We start from the raw sequence: 22,928 nt of genomic DNA, 5'->3' as shown, positions 1-22,928 counted from the left end.
GTGAATTAACTTCCCTTCGGGAGGCCCCAGGCCTGTGAATTTCAGTGACTGACAAAATTTGGAGTCTCCATCAGCAGAATAGGTGTGACTCAGATACAGAAGTGTGAGGACATTGGTTCAAGGTCCAAAACCACGAAAGGGGAGGAGCAAAGAAAACGTGTCAAAGGTAGAGGGGAGCGTGTCTTCCAGGGAGAGTGGGGTGGGGGTCAGGAGACCAGAAACCTGTCTCGGTTCTGGCCAGCTTCCATTTCCAGAACACTCTGGGTTCATGCACAGAAGGGCCTCAAAATGAGTCAGTGGTAGGCACTCAGGTTGGGGTGTCTGCACAGCAGAGGTAGGACATCCGGATACAGGGAAATTGGCTAAGGAGACCCAGGCCCACTAGGCACCAGCTGAGCAGCCCTGGGTCTGGAAGGAGGACCTAGCAATGTGGGGGAAGTAGAGACGCTGCCAGGCAGGGAGGAATGGGGTGGGATCCCCTCTACCTCAGAAGGGAGGAGACACCTGAACAGATCACAATGACAATTGGGGAAGGAGCATCCCAGGGAACGGGGAAGCATCTGCAAAGAGCACTGCAACAGCCTGGCCACCCCAAGAACTGCAGGCATTTCAGGGTGACTGGTGGGTAAACCAGTGTTGGAGGCTGGGGAGGGTCTGGCACGCGGTGGCGAGTCAGGGCTTCCCCTTACAGGGAGGGATTCCAGGACTGGCCCTCCCCTCACCGTCCCCTCACCCCAAAACATGGAAAGCATCCTCCGGCCCATGAAGAAGTGCTGCAGCCCTGGCATCTGCTGCATCCTTGCTCATCCACGACAACCTCTGACACAGCGCCCAGGTCCAGCTGCCAAAACTCTCCAAAATCATCACCTCTACAGCAGACCAGAAGGTGTGCTTCCAGCTCCCACCAGCTTCTCCTCTGCAAAGGGAAAGTAGCTCCGGGGGAAAGTCTCAGCCACCTGTCCCAGCCAAGCAGCGAGTGGCGGGTCTTTCTCCCAACCCCTACCCCCAAGCCTGACCCTCCTCCCCCAAACTCTGCACACAGCAGTGCCTCCTTGCAGGCCCCCCCAGACGTCCCCCTTCCGGGGACTTTCCCCAGGCAGGACTTAAAACACCCTCTCTCCCACAGCCTTGCCGGCCCCACACAGGATGTTCATCCACCTGTCCCACCACCAGCACTGGAGAAACGTGGGTCTGTCCCTAGCACTGCACGGCCGAGGGATGGTGCCCAGCAGATGCTGGGCAGATCAGATGAATGAACTAGGGAATTGGTGGAGAGCCAGGAGCTTGGCAAAAACACCTCCTTCCAGATACAGAAACCTTATCTCCAAAATACTGTGTTCTTCTTTCCTTCCCTCACTCTTCATTCAAACAATTTTTTTTTATGACAGCATAGTTGTCACTACGACCCATGGTTTATCTGGAGCCACGGGACAGGCAAAATTTTTGTTATCTACTGCTGTGTAACAAATTACACGAAAATTAAGAGCTTAAAATGTATTTTACATTTATTATCCCACAGTTTCCATGGGTCAGAATCTGGACTCAGCCTAGCCTCTGGTGAAGGGTCTTTCATGAAGACACCGTCAAGCTCTCAGCTGGGGCTGCAGTCTCATCCAGGGGTTTGACTGGGGGCTCTGCTCTCAAGCTCTCTCACGTGGTTTTTGACACACGTGGTCCCTTGCAACGTGGGCTTCTCCACGGGGCTCCTCCTTGACGTGACATCCCATATCCCCAGGATCAGTGACCCAACGGAGAGCAAGAGAAGGCACCCAAGACACAAGCTACAGCCTTTTGCAATCGAATCTCAGAAGTGACATCCCATCCCCTTGGCCACGTCCTTCATTAGAAGTGAGCCATGAAATCCCACCCACATTCAAGAGGGCATTACACAAGGGTACAGATCCCAGGAGGAGGGGATTCTTGGGACCATCTCAGAGGCTGCCTACCGCATTTTCATCCCTGTGGCAGATCTTAGTTTCCTGCAACAGTACCTCCCATCCCACATGCTCCTCTAGAACCTTGCCATTCACCACAAAGAGGTTGAGCCAATGTCCTCAGTCTGTGCACCTGAGTCAAACTTTGAGACTTTCAATCCATAGCAAGTGGCAGAAGTGATGAGAGGTGACTTTTAAGGCTTCTACCTTGTTTTCTAGAGACATCCACTCTTGGAACCCAGCTGTCCTGCTCGCCCAAGCAGCCTGTGGAGAGGCATCAAGACCCCAGGCCCACAGCCCAAGCCGAGCTCCCAGCTGATGGCCAGCACCAACGTGCCATGCACATGCGCCATCTTGGACGGGCCCCCTCAGCTGGTGCCGTGAGCAGCTCAATTTGAATATTTATGAGGAAGACAGATCATTGTTATTTTTAAACTACTCAATCTTGGGGTGGCTTGTTACCCCAAGATTGGTGGTAGATAAACAATACAATTCCCAAAGGTCCCTTCCCAGTGAAGGGATGAACCTGAGGGGCCCCTGTCCACCACCCCCAGGCTGAGGCTAGTAGGAAGAACTCATGGACCCAGCCAGGAAAGAGTGGCCATGCGGTGTCCCACAGGTACCAGGCTGAGCTCCCACAAAAGCGTAGGGGTGAGCCATCACCCAGAGTCTGGGAACCCGGGACAGGTGGGGCTGCAGCAAGGCAGGCTCACACCGGCAGAGTCTGAAGCCCAGTGGCAGGCTAGATGGCAGACCTGCCCCTCTGCAGGGAACTCGGAATGGCTTCCGAGAGAACGTGCACTGGCCAGGAACGCGAGGTCAATTTCAGCTGCAGACAGCCATTCCCAGATCTGCCGGCAGGGAGGGGGACATCAGAGTTCCCACACGAGGGTGCTGTCAGGGACAGCTGACCTGGAGTGCAGCCCCGTTAAGCTGGGACTGGGCCAGCAAGACTCCACTCCCTGGCTGACCTGGAGGGACGAAGAAGAGGGCCTTGGAGCTGAATTCCTGCCGGGCGCCAGCCTCGCCAGTAACAGAGGACAGAGATCATGGAGTCTTAGGGGAACTGCAGGTCCCAGGCCCTCTTCATCCAAGTCTCTGGCCCCCGCTTCCCCATAGGTGGGTGGGAAAGCCAAGGTCACATTTCAGGAAAACTCTCACACAAGAGGACTCCTTCTGACCATGTGCAGGTGTCCACGGCGTCCAAACCCCAGCCTCTCTCTGCCCGTCTCAGCCACGTGCACATCCTACAGAGACTTCGCAGATGGTAGCAGCAAATCTTGCAAGAAAAAGGCAGGATGTGGTAAAGCCAAGGAAAGAGCTGCTGTTCTCACACCCCAATCCCTCGTAAAGAGGGATCAGCAGGGTGGGCAGGTGATCAGCTGAAGAAGAAGAACCCCCTCCCCCACAGCAAGAAGGAGGGGCCCCAGGCCAACACCCAGCACCCAGCCTCACAGCGTGGGTGCCCAGGGAAATTGACGAGCGGGCAGACTTTTCTTTCAAAAGTGACCCTTTCTGGGATCACATCACAGAGCCAGTTATCCAGCTTTGTCAGTGTCCTCACACACACACGTCACCGGCATCAACTTCATCATCTTTGCCTAAGAATAATCATAACCAAAATTTAAGAGTAAAGATAAAATCGAGCTTTTTAAAAAATGCTTACATTAAACATCTCAATGTGATGTCCCATGTAAACCTCTTTTAAAAACAATGATATTTTGGTGCCTAAATTATGTGATATCATTTTCTGTGGCCTTTTTCTTGGACCGCATGCCCTGGGGCGGAGTCCCCCGCCACCATCCCCAGCGCTGGGGAGGCCAGGGAAGAGCACAGCCCTGCACCCGAGCAGAGGCTGGTGGGTGGTCTGGGAAGGTCTGGCTGGGCACTGTTCCATCCGGCAATTTTGGAATAACCTCCCCACGCCCGCCCCCTGCCCCGACCCTTGGGGTGGGACTAACCAGGAGCCTGGAGCCAAGGCTTGCACAGCTCTTGACTTCCAGGCAGAGTGGGGCCTGGATAGGAAACAGACATGCTTGGAATTCCAAAAATGCACCCGTCTCAGGCCTCTGCCTGCCTTCCCCAGCCTCCTGGGACTGTGAGAGAGTGGGGAGTGGGGCCTGGAAAGCAAACCCAACCCTCTCCCCTCCCAGAGACAGGGTGGAAACTCATGCTCACCCCACCACCACCCACCCCATCCCCACGGAGTCCAGCCTTGGGATTTCCTGTGCACACCCCAAAGCTGCCTGTGTGCCCAGTGGGCCAGCTCCAAGGGTGAATGCTGGCCCTGTCGCCCCAATAATGCAGCTTTCAGTGACCCCACCCCACCCCGGGGCATGATCTCCAGGAGGGACCCCCACCCAGGCCAGCCTCCTGATCCAAAAAGTGGAAACAAGGGGGCGTGGCAGAAACCCTAGTCAGACGCCCTCCTCCTGACACCTGACAAACTCCTGTTTTTCCCTTAAGAGCTCTTCTGAATTCAGCTCATCCAGAAGGCCCTCCCTGTCATTGGCCCTGAGGAGTCGGGGGCTGGTGGAAAGAGAGGGCACACCCACCAAAAGATCCATGTCCCTGATGAACCCCCAGAAACTGGTTTGGCATTAAGCATAGATTATGTCCCTGAGACTGGGCTGGACTACCTCCCGCAAGTAGGTGTGTGCTCTCCACAGTAGACAAGGGAGGGAAAGCAGGTACAGCAGGGAGCACACAGCAGCCAGGACACAGCAGACGGGGTGGCAGATAGGAGACAGCCGACTGGACAACTGCTTTCTTTCTGGCACATCTGCCTCTACGAGAGACCCTCCTTGAATTCTTCATCGGTGTCTGGTGAGGTAGGAAGGGAAGTTCTTGCGTTGAGCTGACCGATGAGTCCGGTGTCAGTGGTTTGAGTACAAATTGCGTTTATTTCTCCTCCAATCACTACTTTCAGGCATGTGTGTCAAATCTCCCTTTGGGCACACATTCAAGTACCAAGAAAATCCAGCCCAAAAGAAAAGTGTCCATGTATCCAGTCTCATTAAAACTCATTCTACTATCCATGCTCTCCTCACCTGGGCTGGCTGGAGGATTAGGGCTGAGGGAAAGGGCCTCCCTGGCAAGGTGTGTCCTCCCCTTCTAAGGAGGTACCCAGGCAAGGCCCCTTGCTGGTGTATGTGGGCACTCGTCAGGGAAGTGGTCCTAGGGGCCCCTGACCGTGTGTGCCCCATTTGCTCTTGCAGTCTCCTACCCAGAGCCCAGCCCTCCTGATGGGAGTCCACAGCAGGGCTCAAAACCACCACACATGTGGGGCACAGTGACTCACAGGATGGGCAGCATCCAGGGGCTGGCCCCTCTTAAGTCCTCTCCCTGCTTAGCGAAGCTTGGGCCAGAGCACTAAGCTTGGCCTGCTTGGCCAAGCCCTGCAAGGACCATGTCCCACGTAAAGGGCCCTCTAAGTTCAAGGAAGTACCCTCTTCCCCTCCCAGGGCACTCCTCATGGGCAGCTCCTGTTCCTGTTTATTGATGACTATCTCCTCACTGTATCCTCACATGGCTGGGTGGGAGCAGGCAGGGCAGGAGGTGGTGGGGGAGTTGTCATCTCTCTCTCTCCTGCATCCTCTTATAAGGGCACTAATTCTGTTCATGAGGGCTCCACCCTTATGCCCTAATCATCTCCCAAAGGCTCCACCTCCTAATAACATCACATTGAAGGTTAGTATTTCAACATATGAATTTGGGGGAACACAAACATTCAATTCATAAAAGAGATAGATATCCATGATACTGTAAAATTTATGATGCTGTCTGGGGAGGCCTGGGCTGACCTTTCCAGGGCGGTTGAAATATCAAAATTATTTTCATAATAATACTGAGACATTATTTGCCTTTTTCACTGTCATTCTCTCACGAATAAGCCCAGGCATTTTTCAGAGGCTGATGACATGTAATACATCCTCACTCTGATAGCTAGTGAAATGTATACTGTGTATTCCTATGTTTTACAAATTTCCCAATTTTAAATTGTGAGATAGTGAATGCAGATAGATGTAACCATGTTGCTGGTAAGTGTTAAACAACCAGGTATCCAAACAGTAAAGTCCTGATATGTAGCCTTTGCCAGTTACCATATTGTAAATATTCTTACCATGGCTGATTTTAAGCTACCAAGGTAATGTCCCTGAACAGAGTCCTAAAAAGAGCACACAATCACCTCCAGCCAACTGGTGAGAGACAGCTCCGGTACAGTGCAGCCTTGGATAGAACACACATTAACAGGAGCTCTTTGGGGTCCTCAATAATTTTTAAGAATGTAAAGGGGTCCTGAGATCAGAAAGTTTGAGGACCACTGCTCTACATCACCCCTGACCAAACAATGTGCAAAGGACAGCCCTGGGTACAGTCAGAGCACAGGAAGCCGAGGAACTGGTTTCCAGAGTGCCAGCCCGACGGGGGAGTCCCTGGTGGAGACTCAAGCAAGGGGAGCGTCTACTGGACGGTCAGACAGAATGTGCAGCAGGAGGGCTGAAGGGGCAGTGACCACAGGTCTGGAGAGGCGGAAGGAGCAGGCCCTCTGCAAGGGGCTGGAAGCCAGAAATCTTGGGCTCTGCTGTCAGGAGACCTGGTGTCTGACGGAAGCGGCTGTGATCAGCCCGTTGACCCGGCCACCCTGGTCTGCTCTGAGCCACATTCCTCCCAGAGGACCCCGGAGCCCCACAGTGGAGCAGAGGGAGGCTGGCAGTTTGAAGAATGATTTACAGGGGAAGATCTCTCTGGAAGGCCACCAACTAAGCCAGATAGGCTAGACGTGAGGTTATGCACTGACACTGCGACCAACCTGTAGCAGGAGTGGAGCTGCCAGGCCAAAGTCCAGTTGGTTCGTGACCACCCTGACCCAGCCAGCTCACCATGTTTCTACCCAGTGCCTCCACAGCCCAGCTCTGGTCTCAGAGTTGGGAGCCCCAAGAAGATTAAGGCTGCTCTGACTTCCCTAGTGGGGGATGGGCAGGGAAACCCTGAGGTCGGAGGGACCTCAGGGTACAGACAGCAGCCTGGCCCAGGGGAGGCATCATCCGTGCACTGGTGGGTGGGGGGAGGAGGGGCCTCTGGGAAGGACCGCGTGCCAGGTTGTGAAAGAGCAGCAGGAATGCCTGGTGCCTGTGAGGATGGACAAGTGTCCCGGGGTTGGAAAGTCAGTGCAAAGGTGTGAACCAGCCCTGGGACTGGGAGAGAGGGCCTTGGGGGCCCCCAGAGCACAGAAGACACTAAGGGTGAAACCACGGTCCCGGGCTTGTCCTGAGGGGCACCCTGTGCAGGAAAAATTGGCTACAGAGGGTAAGTTCCTTTTGATCACCCAGGTAAAAACTCCAAAAGCTGCGAGGTTTCCTGTGTCCCAGAGGGGCCAGATGACCTGGTCCCTGTTTTTTTCACATGCTCTGCCCAGAAAGTCCCCCCATCCCCCATGTCTAGTGCCACTGGGATGGGCGTACCCCACCCCCTGCTCCAGATCCCTCTCCCCTGCCAGCCTCCCCTCCCCCTCACCAGGTGTCCCAGGCGAATGCCAATAAATGCCCTTTTGGCCCAAGCAGTGTGAAGGTGGTTTGGTTTTAGTGATCAGTAATTAAAAGTCAGATTTTCATTTGCAGGAACATAGTCAGCAATGGGGAAATGAAGAATCAGACCACTGAACAGGAGGAATTGGCAGCTCTCAGGGCTGAGCATGAATGAGCAAACAGTACATGTCTGCTGTAGCATCACTTCATCTTTGTCATCACTCCCCCCTGTACTGACTTTAAAATGTGTCAAATGCCTTTTACACAAACCATCCCATTTGCTCTTCCAAACCCCCGCAAGATAAGCAGAACCCACCCCCATATATACATAAAAGAAGTGAGAAAACAAAGGCTTAGAAACGCCAAGTAACATGCCCAAAGTTGCCAGCTGGTACAGTGGGGCCAGGATTTGCCCCAGGCCTGCCTGACCCCACAGCTCTCAGCCACCAAGACCTGGAGTTCAAGTGTGAACCTGCAAGCCTCAGATACACAGTCAGAAACAACACTAATGCACCTCTGAAAAAGCTGAAAGAGGGAAAAATAGAGTGTGGGTTTCAAATGCTCGATTTACACGCATATTTTACTCCTTGAGTAAAATAAGGCATTGCCATCGAAGATTGTCTCACTCACACTGAACTTTGGAAACCTTCACAATCGTCCCAGAGCTGAAGGATGGCTGGGGCAGTCAGAGGGGCTGCCAGACCCCTGTCTGGCGGAAGTGGAGGTGAGGGTCCACTGGGCAATGGGTCTAAGCCCACCAGGTTTAACAGCCAGGAAGGAGAATGCAGCAATGCTCTTATGCACGGTCAGCTCCCAGGTTCTCAATCCCAATGTAGACCCGCAGGTGTGGAGTGAACATAGGGGGACCTACATCTCTGCTTGCCCCCAGCTCCAGGAAGTGAAGCATGTGACCTAGGCTGATCCAAACAGCACATCCCACCCACTGGGCCCCAGTGATCACTTCAGGTGTGAGCACGTAACCCAAGCTCATCTGATAAGAGGGAATCGCACTTTGGCAGGAATTCGAAGACACGGGGCTTTCTCTAGTCCTAGATCATGTAACTGTGCAGGAGTGAGGCCTGGAATTGCAACAGGCATTTCCCACCATGACAGAAATCAGCCTGAGAGGAGACTGGCCATATAATCGAGTACAGAAGGAGAATCACAGAGAAATGAAGGCAGAGTTTTTGAATTTTACTTATAGGAGACTATGGGGCAGGGACCACTGGGTACCTGCAAAAATATCCATTATTTCCTCTATTATTCTTAGAAACAGAAATTTGATTTTGCACAGCAATGTGCCCAAGAGAAAAATTACATTTCCCAGCCTCCCTTGTAACAGAGGAGACATGTAACTAATTCTGGCCAATGGTACACAGGTAGAAGTTCTCAGGCAGGTCTTCCAGAAAGGATTCTTTCAAAAGGAAGCCCTTCAGTCAACAGTTTACGAAGGTTCTAGGTTTCCAGATTGGAAAGGAAGAAGTAAAACTATCTACTTGCAAATGACATGATCTTGTACACACCCTGAGAAATACACACCAAAAAAAAAAAAACCTATTCAGGCTAATTCAGCAAAGTTACAGGATGCAAGATCAACATACAAAAGTCAGTTTATTTCTATATACTAGTGATGAACAATCCAAAAATGAAAGAAAACAGTTCTATTGACAACAGCAGCAAAAACAAAATAAAATACTTAGGAATAAATTTAACAAATGTGTAAGACTTGTGCATTGAAAACTACAAAACACTGTTGAAAGAAATTAAAGAAGACCTAAGTAAATGTAGAGACACCTGGCATTCATGGATTGGAAGACGTAATATCATTAAAATGTGAATACTCCCTAAATTGCTCCACAAATTCAATGCAACCCCTATCAAAATTCCAACTACCTTTGTCACAGAAATGGACAATTTGATCCTAAAATTCACATGGAAATGCAAGAGACTTAGAATAGCCAAAACAATCATGAAAAAAAGGACAAATCTGGATGACTCATAATTCCCAATCTCAAAACTTACTACAACATTACAGTAATCAAGACTGTATGGTATGGCATAAGGTTTGATAGATAGATAGATAGATATAACAGAATTGAGATTTCAGAAATAAGCTCATAACAGATATGATTAACGGAGTTTCAATAAGGGTGCCAAGTCAATTCAACAAATGGTGCTTGAACAACTGAATATCCACATGGAAAAAGAATTAATTTGGTGCCCTACCTCACACCATATACAAAAATTAACTCAAAGTGGATCAAAGTCCTAAATGGTAGAGCTAAAATTATAAAAGTCTTAGAAGTAAACAGGTGTACATCTTCATGATCTTAGACACCAGTTTCTTAGATATGACACCTAAAGCCCAAGTGACCAAAGTTAAAAATAGGTAAATTGGACTTCCTCAAAATGAAAGCTTTTGTGCATCAAAGGGCACTGTCAAGAGAGTGAAAAGACAAACCACAGAATGGGGAAAATATTTATAACTCATATTACAGATAAAAGTTTATACCCAGAATAGGGCTTCCCTGGTGGCGCAGTGGTTGAGAGTCCGTCTGCCGATACAGGGGACGTGGGTTCGTGACCCGGTCCGGGAAGATCCCACATGCCACAGAGCAGCTAGGCCCGTGAGCCGTAGCCGATGAGCCTGCGCGTCCGGAGGCTGTGCTCCGCAACAGGAGAGGCCACAACAGTGAGAGGCCCGCATACCGCAAAAAAAAAAAAAGTTTATATCCAGAATATAAAAAAAATTACTAATTTTAAAATGGGCAAAAGATTTAAATAGACATTTCTCCAAAGAAGATATACAAATGGCCAATAAGTACACACAGAGATGCTCAACATCACTAGTCATAAGGGAAATGCAAACCAAAATCACAATGAAATATCACTTCACACCCACGAGGATGACTCTAATCAGACAGACAATAACAAGTGTTGGTGAGGATGTGAAGAAATTGTCACCTTCGTGAACTGCTGATGGAATTGCAAAATGGTGCAGCCACTTTGGAAAACAGTCTGACAGTTCCTCAGAAAGTTACCAAAAAGTTACAGGGTCACCATTTGATCCAGAAATTCCACTCATAGCTTGTATATATGAATGGAAAAATGAAAATTTGCCTACACAAACATTTGTACAAAAATATTCATGGCAGCATTATTCATGATAGATGAAAAGTGGAAACAACCCAAATGTCCATCAACTGATGAATGAATGAACAAAATGTGGCCTATCCATGCAATGGAATATTATTCGGCAATAAAAATGAACGAAGTACTGATACACTCTACGACATGTATGAACCTTGAAGATCTAATACTAAGTGAATGAAGCCAGATACAGAAGACTTCCATTTTACATGAAATCCAAAGAAACAGAAAGTAGATTCATACTTGCCATGGTCTGGAGGAAGACAGGAACTGGTGGGGTGGGGAGAGTGACTGCTAATGGGTACAGCGTTTCTTTTGGGGGGGAGGGGTGATGAAAATGTCTGCACTTAGTGTTAAGGAGGCACAATTCTGTGAATATACTAAAAGCCACCAAAATGTCCCCTTTAAGAGGGCGAATTTAATGGTATGTGAATTATATCTTTATTTTTTAAAAGGGACACTTATTGTATAAGCCAATTTGAGGTAGATTTTCTGTTTCTTGCAAACAAACACAAAAGACTCTTCTCTGATACTCAGTGGGGCTGCCCTACTCTGCTTTCTGCTTTATTCCTCTGCCAGGAAGGCAGTCTGCTTTCTCTTGAATGTGGATGGCGATGAGGCCTGGCTGTGATTGCCTGGGCCACTGGGACCAGGGATGGCCTGGAAGAGCTGGGTGTAGGACTGGAGGTGTCCCCCAACTTTTGAGAAGGAACAAAGTCTGACCCTCTGGTGCACATTTCATGGGTGTTGCTGCCTCAGGGCTCTGGAGGAGCAGGGACCAAAGAGCGACCCCATCAGATTGGCTCATGAACAACCAACCCCCCCTTCTGCAGGTTGCTGGCCAGCCCACCGGGTCAGTCGCCCGTATGGTACCACAGTGGCCTCCCCCGGGCCAGAGCAGCCTTCACTGCTTCCTTGAGCAGAGGGACAGGGGAGGTGGCAAGAGCAATGACTAACACACAGCATAAGTCACCTCAGCCCATTCTTCAATCGAGGTGCATGCATGTGTGTGTGTGTGTGTGTGTGTGTGTGTGTAAATTCAGCTTTGGAAACGCACAGCCTAACTCTCCCACAGCCATGCCTCATCGTGGCCAGCTTTCAGGTCCCCTGCCCACAGTGTGGGAGTGCACAACCTGGGAATGTGGCCCATCACCAGGGACACACTGGGCAGCTCCCATCATGGGCGGGAAGTCACGTAGATTCAGATGAGAAGCAGGTGAGGCTCCCTGCCTCCTTGAGGTGATGTCCATTCCATCGCCATACCACTGGTCAGCCACGCTGAGGGGCAGCACGTCAGGACAGACCTCAAACTCTCTGCTCTCCAGCTTCAGTCAAAGGAGCATTGTTCGTGGAGGAAGGCCCGGAGAACACACATTCCTTGGACTCTTGGAGGTCACACCCACCCGAGAGCCACAGGTCTGGCTGTGTGGTTTGGCCCATCAGGATTGTCAGCTGAGGGCTGTTAAGACAGGCCCAGGAAACCAGGGTTCTGTTGTTATTATGCTGTTGATTTGTTGGGGTTTTTTAGAATCTTTTTTAAAGTATGCATTCACACAGAAAAAGGCACAGAACAAAAAACATGCAGACAGTGAAGTAAACACCCATGTAACCAGCACCCAGAGAAAGAAAACATTGCCAACTCCCTGGAAGCCCCTGGGGCCCCCACCTCACCAAAAATAACTTCATTTAAGTGGAACCTACAATTTGTACTTTTGTGTCAGGCTACTTTCACCCAAAGCTATGCTTGTGAGACCTATTCATGTTACTGCATGTAGCCATAATTCATGAATTTTCATTGCTTAAGTATTCCACTGTAAGAATGAACTGTGAATTGACTTTTGGGTCCATTTCCCATTTGGGGCTATTACAAATAATGCTCTCAATGATGTTCTGGACCTGCATCCTGAAGTCCACATATATATACTTTTCTGTTGGGTATATTCCTATAAGTGGAATTGCTGGGTTATTGAAAATGGAGGCCTTCAATTATGTGAAAATAATAGAAATAGAAATAATGCCAAAATGTTTTCCAAAATGATTGTACCCATTTACACTCCCACCAGCAGTTTGTGAGTTCCTGTTGCTCCATTCTCAACAACACTTGGTATTGTCAGTCTTTGTAATGTTAACCATTCTGGTGAGTGAAGGTGCTACATTAGTTAGCTACTGTCACGTAACAAAGTACCCGAAAACAGCGAACATTTATGACTTCAAGGTTCCTGTGGGTCAGGATGTCAGGCGTGGCTTATCTGTGTAGCTCTGGTTCAGAGTGTTTCAGGAGATTGCAGTCGAGACGTCAGCCAGGGCTGTGGTCATCAAAGGCCTGACTGGGGCTGGAGGAACTGCTTCTAAGATGCCCACTCACGTCAGGGCAGGAGGCCTCGGTTACTCACCACCTGTGCCTCTCCATAGCACTGCCTGACTGTCCTCACAAGAAGACATCAGGTTTCCCCAGCAAGTGAACCGAGGGGGGGGGGGCAGGTGGGGAGAGGCCATAGTGTCTTTTACAACCTGGTATTGGAGGTGACACACCATTACCTTTGCCATATCCTTTCATTTAAAGTGAGTCACCATAATGGAAAAGAATATGAAAAAGAATGTATATATGTATAACTGAATCACTTTGCTGTACAGCAGAAATTAACACATCGTAAATCAACTATACTTCAATAAAATTAAAATAAATTAGTAAATTTAAAAAATAAATTTTTTAAAAAAGTGAGTCACTTAAGTCCAGCCCACACTCAAGGGCAGGGGGATTAAGTTCTACCTATTGAAAAGCTGACTATTCAAGAATTTGTGGGCAGATTTTAAAGCTACCAGAGGTATCTCATTGTGGTTTTAATCTGCATTTATCTGACATATGAGGTTGAATACCTTTTCATGTTCTAACTGGCCATTTGGATTTACTTTTTTTCAAAGTACCTATTCAAGTGTCTTTCCCAATTTCCTATTGTGGTCTTTGTGTTTTCTTGCTGACTTGTAAGAGTTCTTTATATATGCTGGATATGAGACCCTGTCAGCTATATGTCCCCACGATTGTATAAGCTGTGTAATAAATCTATATACACACACATATATGATCCCTTGCTGGATCTGCTTCTCTGGTTGAACCCTGACTGACACGCCTAGATTACTTTGCCTTTCCCTTTTAAATCTAAATCCACATAGAGTTGATTTTTGTGTGTCTGGTACAAGACGGGGGTCAAGGTTTTATTGGTTTGTTTGTTTCACAATTAGATACGCAATAACCAGCACTGTTCATTTAAAAAAAAAAAAAACTTTCCTTTACTACTGCTTTGCCAGCTCTTTTACAAATCAAGATTGCATATATTCACAGGTCTGTGTTTTCTAAGCTAATCTGCTTTGGCCAGAAAAAATTCAGTTTCAAATTTGCTGCCCACTTTCAATAATGTGTCAGACTTTATGACATGATTTCTGATACCAATTTACCACTGGCTTCACCCTATAATTCAGTCCTTATTTTCCCTTCACGCTGGTGCACAGTTAGATGCTCATTAAATCGTGGTTTCCTCCCTTTCCCCTGCTTTGGAAAACAGAGCCCTAGAACTGACCTACACGATGGCTGGTTTTCCTGAGGGGCACAAGGGTGCTGAAATGGTCCCTGAAAGCCCCGATGATGCTGATGGGAGAAGGGCAGGTAATGGAGTGAAAGTCTGAGCATGGAGAGACCTAGCAGAGAAACACAGCACACAGATCTGGGCATGGGGTCTGGGCAGGGACAGTCCCCATCCCACAGGGACAGAGGGGTCAAGAAGGTGGGTCTTATGCATAGGCCTCATATTTGTAAATGTAATCTGTTTAAATTATAAACATCCTTTGGAAACACTCCTTTGCCATCATGACCACATTGCTCTTAAGAAAGTGGGTAAAAACCACCCCCCAACCTAACCCAGCGTTGCTTCTCATCTTTCCTGTGTCCACGTGAACGTGGGGTCTTTCCCACACAGCGTCCTTAGGGCCGACACACAGCAGCGAGCCCCACGCTTCTTCACCAAACATTTTCACAAATGGCCTGTGGGTGTCCTCCTCCTTCTGGACCGGCCGCAGCACTGGACACTACCTGCACCTGCATTAAAGCCACATTCCTCAGGGCTGGTGGGAGCTGCACACAGGAGTTTGGAAAAACAGGTACAACCCTGGTTAAGTTCATCACGATTCCTCCACACTGTGAACAAGGATGGAAGCGCAAAACTAATAAGGAATCTCCACATTGTGCTCTGACACAGAGCAGGCTCCCCTATAGCGTTGCTGAAGGACAAAAGCAATGCGGAAAGCAGTGTGTGGAGTGCGCTGCCTTTTCTGCAAAAATTGGGAAGAGGGGGAATTTATGCAATATTTGCTTGACTAGGCAGAGAATCTCTCTCGAAGGACACGCAGAAATGTGTGATATCAGCTGCTATAGGGAGGAAGGTGACCCGTCACCAGGAGCCCTTCACAGCTCTTGGCATTTGAGCGGGTGAATACTCTGCCTGTTCATAAAATCAAAACAATTGTTGTAAGAAAGAAAGAAAAGAAGGAGTGAGGCGTTGAAGTCCTGAAGGGGTGCAGCTCCCCGAGCCGGGCCAGGACCTGGGGGCCTGAGGAGTAGGTTTGGCCGCTCTGGGAGGGGACCGTCTCCCGCCAGCCCCACCAGCCCAGGCTGCCACATCTGCCAGCTCCGCCCTTGCAGACGCTGCTCTGGCAGGAGCCCTCGACGGAGGCTGCCGAAGCCAGGTCTGCCAGGCTGCCCAACCTCCCTGGTATTCCTCTTCCCTCACGGCTGCTGGCAAGGCACTCTGTGAAAAATGTGGTGGCCACAGGGCTGCATCTGCAGACAATGGCTTGGACGTGGTTCGAATTGCAAAAAATCTCTCTTTACCTCTGTACTCCAAATCCCCACTCCCTGCCGCAGCCAAGCCGGGCACCAAGGGGCAGGGTGAGGAGTGGGCTCCGGGGAAGGGCACCGGGGCTGCCAGGCCAACCCCTGAGGCGGGGTGGTGGCTGGGAGCGGGCACAGACGTTCAGAGACCCAGGGGAGGCGGGCCGGGATAGGGAGTAGTGGGCGTACGTGTACGGGCACTTGCAAGAGGTCTGGGTGAGTGCGCGTGCACGTGTGTGCACATCTGGGTACACGCGTGCGTGCCGACCAGGCCCGGGGCATATCAGAGAAGCCTTGCCCTGCAGCGGGGCACACGTCTGGGGGTCCTCCCTGGGGGCTTGAGGCAGGTGTGATATGATCCACCTGCGGAGGCCAGCAGCTGCTTCACCACTTGCTTGCCGGATCTCTGGAAAATTCTGTTAGTGCTTAACTTTAGGTGCTTTATCTATAACAAGAGGTAGTGGTGAGGACTCAAGATGTAGTTTGTGTGAAGGGCCCCACACACTTTAGGGACACAGACACTGAGCAAATGCAGCCTCCAGCCCCGGCCTCTGCTTCACACCCCCCAGACCCCGCCTCACACCCCACGCCAGAGACGTGAGCTCCTGGGAGGCCCACCCTGACAGAGGAAGTAGGCCTTGACACGGAGGCCAGAGGTGATCCAAATACACGGCAGGTTCATGTCAAGATATTCCTGGGGAGAAACAAAAACAAGTTGTCAAGAAAGAGGCAGCAAATTGGCAGCCACAGCCTGGTACTGAGGGTTCGGGCCTTTTCTTTCCGGCTTTGACTCTGGATCCCACTGGTGGACATTTCTGGTCCTAAAAGTACATGGCTTTCCCCACAGGCCAGTCAAGGCCAGGGCTTGTGGCCCAGGGACCAGGGCAGGGCCTGGCATGGGGCAGGTGGAGAGGCACCAGGGTGAGGGGTCAACGGCCCAGGTGATGCTCCCTGGATTTGTCCAGACCTGCCAAGGATGGCTGGTATTTGTGCTAAGCCCACAGAAGGCCCACTCTCTGAGAGGGGCTCCACCCAAACACAGCAAGCATGGGGTCCTGCCCCCCCCCCCCGATGGGACAGGCCAGACACCTGGCCAGAGCCACTGCTTCCAACCCTCTCTCCTTCTGGCCTCGAATGTGTAAAGACAGAAGCCAAGAGTCCAACCCACGGGCCCTACACTAAGAAAAAGCAGGTCTGCAGGAGAAAAGGACCAAACAGGGGTTGAGTACAGAGCCCCAACCCCAGACATATTAGCCATGTGCCAACCTCTTCTGTCTGCCCATCTGGGCACCCTCCGCCACCCACTGGATGGTCTTGGAAGGCTCCCTTGCCCTCTGGCCCTGTGTCACCACCAGCCAGTAAGAGGCACCCACAGAGCAGGCAAAGAGAGGTCTGGCATTGATTCCAGCAGCCCCCTCCCCGCTGGACCACGGCAGACAGGGTCCAGTGCTGAAGATGTCGCATGGGCACAGCTGCTGGCCTGTGAGGCCGCCCCCAGCCAGAAGGCACTGTGGGTTTTACCTCGACCAGACCCTCCGCCGGGCTCTGTACATGCGGACATCACCCGTCACGGCAGCCGGAGCAAGGGGGGTAGTTGTATAGTCAGCATTATTAATTATCTTTCTCACTTGAAGAACCAGTGGAAGGGGGCCAATGGGGCAGCGCCCTGGTTTGCCTGACACTCTCAGGAGGCTGGCTTCTCAGGAAGGATCCCCTGCCTCCCAGGGCAGCCGATTAACCATACCTGGTGAAAGGGAAGATCGCACCTTGCAAGAAGGGATAACAAACACACTTACCTATTTTAGCTCAAAGGTAGGGAAAATGATTCCTCAGAATTTGTAAACTCAAGGCTCACCTCACATAGGTTTAGGGTTCAGATTTATTGCATCTCATAACCTAGGTACCACACATACCAGAAATCACATGAAAAGTGTTCTTGGGCTGGTAACAACCCATGGATACCTGGCAAAATTAAATAATTTAAATTGCTATCCTGGCTATCCGGGTCACAAATAAGTACCATGGAAAAAGCCCTAGCTCACTCACCAAAACTGCAAAACAGGAAGTGAGCCATCAGGAACAAGCGTCAAAAAGGACCACAGAGAATCAGCCTCCAAATACTTCATATAATGGGGTACGCTGATAAGTACTATAAAATGTGTAAAATTATTAAACATATGAAGGAAGAGGTGAGAATTATAAGAGCAGAATATTACATAATTAGAGAGGGCAGGTGCTCAGATAAAATGTTGCCTGCTACATGCGTTGACATGAGGCATTCCTCAGTTCCCAGGAGGATTCTTCTATCAATACTGTGTTTGACTGCAAGGAATAGAAAGCCCAAATGACCAACAGTGGTTGGTCAAACCAGGATATTTCTTATATAATCAGCAAAACTTTGTGACTTTGAGCCAGTTCTGGTGGAAATTTGACAAGCCTGAAGTATTAACCTCAGAGGAAGCCTTCTGTTGGTACTGGCTCAACTGCTCACCTGTGGCATCTCGGGCCCAGGCTCCCATCTCTCCACTTGCCTCCCTTAGTAAACCAATGTTTTCCTCATCCTTGCTGCCTCATGGTTATAAGATGGAGCTGCCACTCCAAATATGTCACTGAAAGGGAGCAACCAGTAAGGGTAAAAATCCAGCTACATCTGTCCCTGCTTCCTCAGAAACGTGACCACCACCACTACCATCACCTCCACCACCACTACCATCACCACCACCTCCACCATGACCATCATCATCACCACCACCATCACCTCCACCCCTATAAAAGTCATAGTTTGTGTCTCACAGGGAGGAACCATGACTTATGTTCACCACTAGCCTCCAGGGATGCTGGGGAAGAGAGTATGTCAGCTGAGGCTGGCATATCACGGACCCCAACTACACAGAGGTTCTTTTAGCAGGGAAAGATGAAAGGGAGGAATGCTGCTGAGTCAGGAACCGATGTGATCCCACAGCCCTCAGTTCTGACCCCCAGCCACGCACATCATTGCTTCTTCCAGTGATCTAGGTGGAGGGAAGAGGCATGGGGACTATATCAAACTTTTAGGGCAAATTTTTCAAACTAGTGTCCTCACCCCTTCAACACCCAAGCTTCCACAATGTCCCCTGAGGTGTGGTCTCCAAGCCCTATGGCCTATACATTGAATCACTGATATACTGAACATGAGGCGCCCCTCAGATGTGCCAGGGCTGGCATGAAGTTTAAAGTTTCAAGGGGAAGGGTGGGGGGGAAGGGATAGTTAGAGAGTTTGGGATTGACATGTATGTACCACTATATTTAAAATGGATAACCAGCAAGGACTTTCCACACAGCACAGAGCACTCTGCTCAGTGTTATGTAATAACCTAAACAGGAAAAGAATTTGAAAAAGAATGGATACATGCATGTGTGTAACTGAATCACTTTGCTGTACACCTGAAACTAACACAACATTGTGAATCAACTGTACTCCAATATAAAATAAAAAGTTTTAAAAAAATAAAAATAAAAAATAAAGCCGTACCCTGTGACGACCGGCCCCGGAGGTTAAGTAAGGTCCAGTTTTCCTGGCTGTCCACAGGTCCCCTGCAATCCTCACACGGTTCACTCCTTCTGACTCTTACAGGTACCCTTCTCCTCTCAGGGACACTTCCTTCCAGAAGACTCTTGTGTGGCAACAGAGGTTGGGCCAGGAAGTTTCTCGACTAAGGGTGAGTTTAGGGACCTGCTAAAGAAATAAAAAGTGTTATCGGCAAGAGGTTTTAACCAGCTCAAGGAAGCACACTCTTCAATCATGTTCACAATCACCATGAAACCATAAACCATATGTAATACTTATACAATTAATAGAAAGGTGAACTTAATATAAAATTTCTGGGAAGAAGTCTACTGTTGGCCATTAGCTGACATAAGGAAGTTGTCCTTATTTGAAAGTAATAAAATTTGATAGAAAGTTAATACTTCAGGCTTGTCAAAAATTCTGCCAGAATTGGCTCAAAGTCACAAGGTTTTGCTGATTCTGGGTCTGATATTAAAAACCACCGTGAGAAAGTTCCAGAAGCTGATCCATAAGCATCGCTGGTGGTAGGAACAATTGTCCACACTGCCCTTGTGTCCAGGCCACAGCCCCTGGTAAAATTTGACTATAAAGCCCAAGGCTATTTTGAGACGTGTGAGAGCAAGGAATTTGCACAGAATTAAGTGATGAAGCCATTGGGTCGTTAAAGAGCAGTTTGATTTTCTTTTTCCAAGGGACAGAACGAACTCTATCAAAGGCAGGACAGAGCAAATGAAGTTCAAGGAGAAAAATTCACTTGCTGAAGATGCTAAAAGTCTGTGTTAAAGAACTTAAATATATTCGCATGCTTATATCCACTAACATTCCAATTCCTTACTATTTCCATTTTTTAACATAAATTTCATGCTATTCCAGGTGGTGATGAGTTGAATTTACTTTCAACAACTGAGAGCAATTACCACAGTTATTCGGGGCTGTGGCTACAAGTCTGGATGCCTTGAGAACTGCAAGGGCTGGAGGCTTTTCTCCCAGAGCAGGTAGTGCCAGGGCTGGTGGGCACGGAAGGGCCCCACCCACTGGGGGAGGAACAAGGGATGCAGAGGCAGCTCTGTGCTGATGGTGAGAGAGGGGTCATGACTCCAGAGAGGGGCTGGTAGAGGGAAGCAGAGGCAGCAAGGAGAGAAGGACCAGGTGTAGGCAGAAATGCAGACACTTGCCTCCCTGGGGTTAGAACTGGTCTTAGGTGTGACCCCAGGTACTCAGGTAGTCATCAGACGCCTGGAGGGATGGACAGCATGCTCAGGTGGTAAGCGTGGTGGGCAGGATGGAGAACGCCCTCCTCTGTGTCCCAGCCCCCTTTCCCCAGGCAGCCTGTCCTATCCCCCCACCTACCCCCTCCCAATCTGCAGGAGGAGCTGAGGGACAGGCATGGAGACAGAGACAGGGACCCAGAGAGTCCTGGCACGGCTTAGCTGGGTGACCTTGGCCAGGGACCATGACGTCTTGAGCCTCAGTTTCCTTATCTGTAAAGCAGGCCAGAAGCATTCGTGACCACTTCGCAGACTTAGAACATCACCTGGCACATGTGAGCACCAAATGTGTTAGCCAGATTGTTACTCTTTTCCCCATTTACAGAGGAGGTGAAGTGATGTCTCCAACGCCACTCAGCTGGCGAGGGGTGGACCAGTTGTAAACCCTGCCCATGTGCCGCTTGCCCTGTGGCAGAAGCATAGGCAGAGCTCCCTCGTGGGCCCGGGGAGCCCCGCTTCCCTGCCACCCCAGGCTCATCCTTGGCAGGGTGCGCGGAGGGCACACGGGCGGGGTGAGCAGGCAGGCTCAGTGGCTGTGGCGTCACACGTCCTGACATCCTGACCCCAGGCGCTGGCCCAGAAGATGCCACTCCTCCAGACCCCTGGCTCCCCTCACCCCAACGTCCTCATCCTCCCAAGCCCACATCCTCACACACAACCAACACCTTTTGACCGCACTGTGGTCACAGCTGCACGAGTGGACCAGTCATCCAGGGCCTCAGTGTTCTCCTCTCTAAACTGGACAACAGAAGCGCCACTGTTGTGAGGATGGTGGAAGCAGGTGCTCCTCTAGCTGCCAAGTGCAGAGCCCACCCGGGCGAGGGCTCCATGGCCTGGCTCATCACCTAAAATGTTAGGTGCATTTCCCCGGTTCTCCTCTGGACAGGTTTCCCCACCATTCAGTGGGCGGGGTTTCCACCAAACGCCTCCAACCGGCGAAGAAGACGTGGCCAGGGTGAGTGATCACAACATCCCTGACCATCTAGGCATTGCCCCCAACCTCCAGCAGCCAGAAGAGGCGAAACGGGACGGCACGTACCTGGATTTAGTGAGCTGAACCATGGAAAACCCTTGCTTTACATACCTCAGACGATGTTGGCTAAGATTAAGGGTTTTCTTAAAAAGAAAGGAATGAGAAGAGGGAGGATGTGGCTACAGAGATGACCCAGTGGGAGGACAAAGGCTGCGGAGTTCCAGCATGACTGGTGGTCACAGTGAGATGATTGCTGGCTTCACCTCTTTGTCTGATCAGTGCTGATGGAGTGGCTACTACACACCAGGTCCTGCCCTGCAGAGCCTGCCCTGCGAGCAGAGAGGCCATGCCCTCAGGGCCGATGTCACAGGGCAGTATGACTCACCCACCTCAAAATGTTAAGCACAGGGACTTCTCTGGTGGCGCAGTGGTTAAGAATCCACCTGCCAATGCAGAGGACACGGGTTAGAGCCCTAGTCCGGGAAGATCCCACATACTGTGGAGCAACTAAGCCCACGAGCCACAACTACTGAAGCCTGCATGCCTAGAGCCCGTGCTCCCCAACAAGAGAAACCACCGAAATGAGAAGCCTGCGCACCGCAACGAAGATTAGCCCCCGCTCACCACAACTAGAGAAAGCCAGTGTGCAGCAGCAAAGACCCAACGCAGCCAAACATAAAAATAAATAAATAAATAAAATTTTTTTAAATACGAAAAAAAAATTCTTTAAAAAAATTTAGGGCTTCCCTGGTGGTGCAGTGGTTGAGAGTCTGCCTGCCGATGCAGGGGACACAGGTTCGTGCCCCGGTCCAGAAAGATCCCACATGCCGCGGAGCGGCTGGGCCTGTGAGCCATGGCCGCTGAGCCTGCGCGTCCGGAGCCTGTGCTCTGCAACGGGAGAGGCCACGACAGTGAGAGGCCCGCGTACCGCAAAAAAAAAAATAAAAATTAAAAAATTTTAAAATGTTAAGCACAGCTCCTAACCATCCAATGTCATGTCCTCTGCACAAGGTTGTGTTTTAAGAGAATCATGTGCTTTTTCTCGCTGTATTCCTAGAATAAATCCTATTTTGTCATGGTGTAGGGTTACTGGATTTAATTTTCCCCTATTTAGTGTTTTTACACTTATATACAAAAGTGAACTTGGTCTAGAGTTGTGAGCTCGCATGCGTCCGTGTGTGTGTGTGCACACGTGGGTGCTGACTTTATCAAGTTTTGACATCAAGGAAATCCTATGGGAATTACTTACCTAAAGTTTGGTAGACTTTGACTATAAAATTGCTTGCACCAATGAGAAATTACAATAGAAAAAAGTATTATATTTATAACAGCAATACAAAATAAGTATCTGGATATAAATTTCTCTCCACCGTACTGTTCTTTTTAATTGATGTATCTTTTACGTACAACAAAATGCAAAGATCTTCACCTTTCAGTTCAAGAATTTTGACAGTTGCAAACAACCAAATCAATATCCAGAATATTGGGGCTTCCCTGATGGTGCAGTGGTTAAGAATCTGCCTGCCAATGCAGGGGACACAGATTCGAGCTCTGGTCCGGGAAGAACCCAAGTGCCGTGGAGCAACAAAGCCTGTGTGCCACGACTACTGAGCCCACGTGCCACAACTGCTGAAGCCCACACGCCT

Source organism: Monodon monoceros, unplaced genomic scaffold, assembly GCF_005190385.1.
Source record: "Monodon monoceros isolate NGI ecotype Baffin Bay Population unplaced genomic scaffold, NGI_Narwhal_1 Super_Scaffold_16, whole genome shotgun sequence".
In the NCBI taxonomy this organism is placed as follows: Eukaryota; Metazoa; Chordata; class Mammalia; order Artiodactyla; family Monodontidae; genus Monodon; species Monodon monoceros.
The sequence above is the reverse complement of the archived record's forward strand: the minus strand, read 5'-3'. Positions refer to the sequence as shown.